The sequence below is a fragment of the Balaenoptera musculus genome, chromosome 1 (assembly GCF_009873245.2).
Source record: "Balaenoptera musculus isolate JJ_BM4_2016_0621 chromosome 1, mBalMus1.pri.v3, whole genome shotgun sequence".
Taxonomy (NCBI): domain Eukaryota; kingdom Metazoa; phylum Chordata; class Mammalia; order Artiodactyla; family Balaenopteridae; genus Balaenoptera; species Balaenoptera musculus.
Genome location: NC_045785.1, coordinates 59,597,697 through 59,604,566, shown reverse-complemented (window position 1 = coordinate 59,604,566; position 6,870 = coordinate 59,597,697).

Below are 6,870 nucleotides of genomic sequence, written 5' to 3'. Positions count from 1 at the left end.
AGACAGTAAGAAATATGGATATATGTCTAACATTGCTTAGCACATAGAAAACCAAAAGCTATCATTATGCACCAGTATGGCAGGGATGTGGTTTGGTGGACATGGGGATGGTCCACCCCCATTCCTTTTCAAAGAGTCCTTGTTGCTAAGCTATAGGGAGTGCTACAGGCAGACATTCCAGCTCTCAGTCCCTTCAAGGATTGCCTCAGCTGCAGAGAGCCACCTCGCCCAAGATCAACTCCTCCCAAAGGCAGGCACATCCAGTGACTGTTAAGGCAGAGATATAAAGGCCTGGTCATTTTGGCCCAATGCATGACAACTCTGGCACCAGTCTAGTCTAGAGCTTCCTGAGGGGTCAGCTGAAGCTGCTTGGCCTGCATCACAGCCTGGCTTCTCCCTTTGCTCAAGCCTGCTCCCTTCCTTCCCTTTCACAGAGACTGGTCCCAAGGACCCTCCAGTCTGAACTTAAGTGCACTAAACTGCATCTCAGAGTCTGCATCCTGGAGAACTCAATGTGCAAGATGTTAAGCCCATTGAGGCCAAAGGTGCAGGATTTGGAGGAGGAAGCACAACACAACATTAAAAACTTCAGACCCAGTTCTTGGGTTTCATATCTGATTTCATAACATTTTCTAATGAATAATAGCATCCATTCATTGCTACTTAGTTTGTGCCTTGATTGTTACATTTCATCATCAGAAAATGCCTATGGAGTTATTATTATCCCTAATATACAGATAAGGAAATGAGATTTACAGGTGTTAGGTAACTTTTATCCATGGCCATGTTAAATAACTTTGTCATGAATAAAACCTGAGTGTGTCTGATTCTGAAGGCTGTGCTCTCATACATCATACTTTACTGCTCTGGTTTCTCACTGAGGGAAAATGCAAGCTGCATTTTTCACAGGATGAGAGACTTGGGGCTTAGGAAAGCTTTGCTTATTCAAGCAGGTAAAGTTCTGCCTGGAAAGCCACTGTCTCCTTTACAAAAGAAATTGTTGTTGAGCCACTGGGGACTTTGTTAATCACTGGTGATGGACACTCCTGAAATTAGATACGACTATCTTCACTGCAGGCTCTCAGAAGAGTAGGAGGTGGCTCAGTTAGTCATGAGAAGATGATATTTGACAAGGACCCAAACTCATGCATTCTTTGACTACCTGTATTTTGCTAATACAGATTCTAAAATAAAATATGTAGAAGGGACACTCTAGGCAAACGTGCACATTTTTTTACCCTGAAGGACACTGGTCCCTGACCCCGTGTGGGAATTCCAGCATGGTCAATCTGTACCAGTAGACAAATGGAGACAACTTTGACTTATAGTAGGCATATCCAAGTGTCCTAGACCAAAAGTAAACCATGGCCTCCTTGGAACCTTACCCCAGGCCCACACCCTAACTTGCCCTCTAAATATTACCATTACAGTGGTGAGAAGAGATAATAAAAGATAAATCCAAAAACAGATTTTCTCCCTAAAACCTGGGGCAATTGGCTGAGTTTTCCTCCCTTTCCCCCAAACCTTACCAAATAACCTAGGCTTCATTTTTTAAATTAAGTATATGGTAGGAAAGTAATATTTCATCATACTTCCATGCAAATCTCAGAGAAGGCAAGAGAAAGAAATAATTCATAGATAGAAGCCACCCCAAAAAAAGACTCACCGTAGAAAACTGAATTTTTTAATCTCTTTGCTCAACACGCCAAAATTTCTAGTCCCCAAGCACCATGCCCTAGTAATGCACTTGAACTTAAGCCTTCCATGTTGGCACTTCTCCTTGGGGAGAGAGGGAAAAGTGGTGTTTCAGCAAGTTCTGGAAGCCAGCAACCCCACAGGTGACAAAGTTCTGAGACTTCACTGGCAGGTGACAAGAAACAGCCTAACCTTTTGAAGAAAAGGCAGTTCTGAGATGACTTCAGAGCTGACTTGTATTTCTACTTTCATAGCACCGGAATTCCCCCTTTCCTCCCTCTTCCATTCCTTTGTTCCCCTCCCTTTGTTCCCCTCTTTCTTCCTTGCATCCTTCCACCCTTCCTTATTTCTTTCCTTATTGCCAGTTGCTTCCTTCACAAAGCATTAACTGATTATCTCTGAGAAGGAATATTTTGTGGATGTTAAGATTAGAGTTAGAATAAGGAGAAAACCTACTTCACATATTTAATATGGGACCCAGGGCAAAAAACAGCATGGCTGACCCTCAGTTTTCTCATCTGAAAAATGCAGAAGATAATTTTGGTACATACCTCTTTAGATTGTTTGGGATTAAACAAGAAAATAGGTATAGTTTAATACAGAGCCTAGTTCAGAGAAATCAGTTTATGTCAGTATTTATCATTATTTGGAATACTAAGAGTAGTAGTATTGCTACTATTGACCTGACATTGGACTAGGCATTGACAATTCAAAGGTGAAAAGCACATGGAGGTGACCTCAGAAAGCTTCTTTCTCAGTCGTTCCCTAACAGTTCTCAGCACAGTTGTCTCACTAGCAGAATAAACTATTTCATAATTCAACAGTGATTCGCAGCCCTTATTGTGCATCAGAATAACCTGTAGTGTTTTGTAAACCACCTTAACCTGAGCTCTGTATCTCCCTACCCTTCACCCCTAGGAATCTGATTAAGTAGTTCTGAAATGGATCCAGGCATTGTTATTTTTAATAATCTACACAAGTGATTATGATGCAGACTCAGAAGTGAGCCACAAGGAGTTGACCAAACTGGTGCGAGTAATTAATTCAACTGTGTCCAGGTGGAAAGCCTTCTTTAATAAGTGCAATATCAATTTTATTGTTGTTTTAATCTGTAAGCTTTTTGGTCATGAGGCATTACAGTGTTGTGAGCTTTGGAGTCCAAAAGACTAGGCTTGTTTTCCAGCTCTCATATTTAATGAGCTCCCTACTCATCTGTGAAATGTGAAAAAGGAGGGTACTTGTGTCACAGGATTGTTAAAAGAATTCAGTAAAATCCATTCATTCAAAATCAAGTATTGGTCACAGTTGGGGGTGGGGCCTCTCATGGAAGCCTCTAGGGTCAATTATATGAACACTGACTTTAACTTTTTGCTGTATATAAGAATGCAATTGCAGCAGAGTCAAGACAGTGGAATAGGAGGACATGGAGTTCATATCTCCTCACAAGTACATCAAGAACACATTGGAACAATTCTCACAGAGCACTCACAACATTACATGACACTAGTGGAGGACCTTGGACACCTAAGGGGACAAGAAAAATCCCTGAGCAACTGGGCCAGGGGTTGGGTCTAAGCCTCTGTGGTGGGAGAACCGAATCCGAGCCACTGGACTACCAGAGAACTTCAGGCCCGAGGGAATATTAATTGGTATGAGCTCTCCCAGAGGTTCTCATCTCGGCACCAATCCAGCTCCACCCAACTGCCTGCAAGCTCCAGTGCTGGACGCCTCAAGCCAAACAACCAGCAAGACAGGAACACAGCCCCACACATCAACAAAAATGAGATGACAGAGAAATATGTTACAGACAAAGGAGCAAGGTAAAAACCTACAAGACCAAATAAATGAAGAGGAAATAAGCAATCTACCTGAAAAAGAATTCAGAGTAACAATGGTAAAGAAGATCCAAAATCTCAGAAATAGAATGGAGGCACGGATAGAGAAAATACAAGAAATATTTAACAAGGACCTAGAAGAACTAAAGAACAAACAAACAGTGATGAACAACACAATAACTGAAATGAAAAATACACTAAAAGGAATCAACAACAGAATAATTGAGGCAGATGAATGAAAAAGTGACCTGGAAGACAGAATGGAGGAAGTAACTGCTGAGAGGCAAATAAAGAAAAAAGAATGAAAAGAAATGAAGGCAGTCTCAGAGACCTCTGGGACAACATTAAATGAACCAACATTTGAATTACAGGGGTCCCAGAACAAGAAGAGAAAGAGAAAGAGTCTGAAAAAATATTGAAGAGATGATAGTCAAAAACTTCCTTAACATGGGAAAGGAAACAGCCACCCAAGTCCAGGAAGCACAGGGAGTACCATATAGGATAAACCCAAGGAGAAACACACCGAGACACATATTAATCAAACTAACAAAAATTAAATTCAAAGAAAAAGTATTAAAAAGGGGCAAGGGAAAAGCAACAAATAACATACAAGGGAATCGTCATAAGGTTATCACCTGATTTTTCAGCAGAAACTCTGCAGGCCAGAAGGGAGTGGCAGGATATATATAAAGTGATGAAAGGGAAAAAAGTACAACCAAGATTATTCTACCCAGCAAGGATCTCATTCAGATACGATGAAGAAATTAAAAACCTTTACAGATAAGCAAAAGTTAAGAGAATTCAGCACCACCAAACCAGCTTTACAACAAATGCTAAAGGAACTTCTCTAGATGGGAAACACAAGAGAAGCAAAACACCTACAAAAACAATCCCAAAACTATTAAGAAAATGGTAATAGGAACATACATATAGATAATTACCTTAAATGTAAATGGATTAAATGCTCCAAGCAAAAGATAGACTGGCTGAATGGATACAAAAACCAGACCTGTATATATGCTGTACGCAAGAAACCCACTTCAGACCTAAGGACACATACAGACTGAAAGTGAGGGGGTGGAAAAAGATATTCCATGCAAATGGAAATCAAAAGAAAGCTGGAGTAGCAATACTCATCTCAGACAAAATAGACTTGAAAATAAAGACTGTTACAAGAGACAAAGAAGGACACTACATAATGATCAAGGGATCAATCCAAGAAGAAGATATAACAATTGTAAACATTTATGCACACAACATAGGAACACCTCAATATATAAGGCAAATGCTAACAGCCATAAAAGGGGAAATCAAAAGTAACACAATACAGTGGGGCACTTTAACATCCCACTTACACCAATGGACAAATCATCCAGACAAAAAATTAATAAGGAAACAAAAGCTTTAAATGACACATTAGACCAGATAGACTTAATTGATATTTATAGGAATTCCATCCAAAAGCAGATGAATACACTTTCTTCTCAAGTGCACATGGAACATTCTCCAGGATAGACCAGATCATGGGTCACAAATCAAGCCTTGGTAAATTTAAGAAAATTGAAATTGTATCAGGCATCTTTTCTGACCACAACACTATGAGATTAGAAACCAATTAAGAAGAAAAGACAACTGTAAAAAACATAAACACATGGAGGCTAAACAATATGCTACTAAATAACCAAGAGATCATTGAAGAAATCAAAGAGGAAATTTAAAAAATACCTAGAAACAAATGACAATGAAAACACAACAACCCAAAACCTATGGGATGCAGTAAAAGCAGTTCTAAGAGGGATGTTTATAGCAATACAATCCTAGCTCAAGAAACAAAAGAAACCTCAAATAAACAACCTAATTTTACACCTAAAGCAACTAGAGAAAGAAGAATAAATAAAACTCAAAGCTAGTAGAAGGAAAGAAATCATAAAAATCAGAGCAGAAATAAATGAAATAGAAATAAAAAAACAACAGCAAAGATCAATGAAACGAAAAGCTGGTTCTTTGAGAAGATAAACCAAATTGATAAACGTATAGCCAGACTAATCAAGAAAAAAAGGCAGAGGACTGAAATCAATAAAATTAGAAATGAAAAACGAGAAATCACAACTGACACTGCAGAAATACAAAGGATCATAAGAGACTACTACAAGCAACTATGTGCCAATAAAATGGAAAACCTGAAGAAATGGACAAACTCTTAGAAAGGTACAAACTTCCAAGACTGAACCAGGAAGAAATAGAAAATATGAAGAGACCAATCACATGCAATGAAATAGAAACTGTGATTAAAGATCTTCCAACAAACAAAAGTCCAGGACCAGATGGATTCACAGGCAAATTCTATCAAACATTTAGAGAACAGTTAACGCCCATCCTTCTCAAAATCTTCCAAAAAATTGCAGAGGAAGGAACACTCCCAAACTTATTCTACGAGGTCACCATCACCCTGATACCAAAAACAGAGATATCACAAAAAAAGACAATTACAGACTAATATCACTGATGAACATAGGTGTAAAAATCCTCAACAAAATACTAGCAATCTGAATCCAACAACACATTAAAAGGATCATGCACCCTTATCAAGTGGGATTTATCCCAGGGCTGCAAGAATTCTTCAATATATGCAAATCAATGAATGTGATACAGCATATTAACAAATTAAAGAATAAAAACCATATGATCATTTCAATAGATGCAGGAAAAGCTTTTGACAAAATTCAACATCCAGTTATGATAAAAACTCTCCAGAATGTGGGCATGGAGGGGAACCCACCTCAACATAATAAAGGCCATATATGACAAACCCACAGCAAACATCATTCTCAATGGTGAAAAACTGAAAACATTTCCTCTAAGATCAGGAACAAGACAAGGATGTCCACTCTCACCACTATTATTCAACATAGTTTTGGAAGTTCTAGCCATGGCAATCAGAGAAGAAAAAGAAATAAAAGGAATTCAAATTGGAAAAGAAGAAGTAAAATTGTCACTGTTTGCAGATGACATGATACTATACATAGAAAATCCTAAAGATGCCACCAGAAAACTACTAGAGCTAATCAATGAATTTGGTAAAGTAGCAGGATACAAAATTAATGCACAGAAATCTCTTGCATTCCTATACACTAATGATGAAAAATCTGAAAGAGAAATTAAGGGAACGCTCCCATTTACCACTGCAACAAAAAGAATAAAATACCTAAGAATAAATCTACCTAAGGAGACAAAAGATCTGTATGCAGAAAACTATAAGACACTGATGAAAGAAATTAAAGATGATACAAACAGATGGAGAGATATGCCATGTCCTTGGATTGGAAGAATCAACATTGTG